Here is a 1,979-nt window from a genome sequence, read left to right as displayed (position 1 = left end):
CAGTGAACGACTATGGGCAGTCGTACAGTTTGGGCCTCTATACGGTTCGTTGTTCGGTGTGGCCTAATGAGTGGGCAAATGCGACTCTGTAATAAAAGATAAATGAAAAGAAAAACTTTATTGAAACTTCTCAAAACAAAATTCATTTGCTCAGCTGGTTTTGCTCTCTTGCTGATGCAGGCAAATTGCCAAGAAGAAAGATGTAAAGTTTTAGTCGACTAAAAAAAAAACCAACAAACAAAAACAAAAAAAATGTCGGATTGAATGAGACTGTAAGACAACAACAATCAGAGAGAGAGAAAATGTGAGGGAAAGGAGAACAACTACATATCAGGGGCTGTCCGTCCAACTTGAATGAAATGAAATGACAGGACCACCGCCTGACAGACAAAAACCCTTTTGGCTTGCGTTTCGTTTGGTTCATTGCACCGACTGTGGCCGCTAACTGGGACAAAAGTTAATCAATGGAAAATACTTAAATCATGCAAACTTTTTAAAGTTCTTGCAACTAACAAGAAAAATGAACATTCTCACAGTTTTCAAGCCATTTTTCTATAGCCTACTTACGAGCGTTTTTTTGCGTGTTTGAAATAAATTTGCAAAATAAAATTGTCACGAGAGAACATTTCCTTTTCCTCGTAAAATATATGCTAGCAATCATAAAATTATACTCAAGTCAATGCCATAGTACGAATCTGATTTGAAAATTTTATTTAAATATGAGGAAATTAGTTTTTCTGCACGGGGAAAATGTAAAATCTCAAGGGCAAACTGAAAGTGAAATAAAACATGGACCCGTGGATCAAATATAGAGAAATTTGCATTTATTTCAATAAACAATTTTCGTATACTCAATTTACATAAAGATTCTATCTAAATTGTTGTATGTATATCATCTTTTTTTTGGCTGATTTATTCCAGAATCGGCTGGAGAATTTGTATAATTTGCATTCTCTATTAGCTATGTGCATATATGTTTTATGCAATTCGTTTTTGGCAATGTAAATCAAAGGCAATGCATACATTTATGAAAAGAGAGAAGAAGGATTTCAGTTAAGACCTTATAATGGATAAGAATATTATTGCGTATACGTAACGTTTGCCAATTGGCGTCAAAGTGTCTAGCGTATCATCATATACTTTGTGTGCCACTTTTTCACACTCAAGTGTGGGCGAATGTATGTATGTACACATATATTTGTAGCCCCCAAGCTGAAGCTGTAACTATGTTAATGTTGCACTTGCCAGTGACATCGGAACACTTGGTCTGGGACTTAGATTGGGACTGGGACTGGGAATGCGAATTGTACCGCTTACATTGTGACTTTTGGCATTTGAGTTGCTGTCACTGCTCGTATATTAAAATGTCAAAGTTGAGCAAGTTGACATAGCCAAAAAGAGAGAACCAGACCAGGCCGAAAAAGGAAATGAAATCTACCACACACACACACATAAAAACACTTATTTGTCTTCCACCTTCTCACCAAATTGATGAGCTCACGTTATTTTGGTAACTTTCATTACTTCTGAATGATGTATGTATCTTTTGATTACCTTTTGGTTGCTATACCTCCGTCTATTATATCTATACTAAATATATATATGTTTTATTTTTGCTTATTTTTGGTGCAGAGCCAGTTTGGTTGGCAAATTAAGTTCGTTAGGCTTGTGGGAAAATTGTGCAAATACTCAACTTAATTGGATATTTTCTTCACAATTCTTTGGGTTTTATTTTGTTGCATAAAAAGTGTATTCTCATGCCATGGATGAGTTGTGAAGGCAACTGATTTAAGGACCACAAGAGCAGCCACAAATATACAAAAAAGCTTCACAGTGTTTATGTGTGTGTGTGAGAATGTGTGAAAACTTTTTGAATTAATAATCACTGCTAACGTGTTGAGGGTCTCCGGTCTCTGGGCCGAAAATCTGTGCTTCCAAAAAACTTTTTCTCACAGTTTAACCTTTTTTGTTTCATGTGC

The sequence above is a fragment of the Drosophila willistoni genome, chromosome 3R (genome assembly GCF_018902025.1).
Source record: "Drosophila willistoni isolate 14030-0811.24 chromosome 3R, UCI_dwil_1.1, whole genome shotgun sequence".
Taxonomy (NCBI): Eukaryota; Metazoa; Arthropoda; class Insecta; order Diptera; family Drosophilidae; genus Drosophila; species Drosophila willistoni.
The sequence above is the reverse complement of the archived record's forward strand: the minus strand, read 5'-3'. Positions refer to the sequence as shown.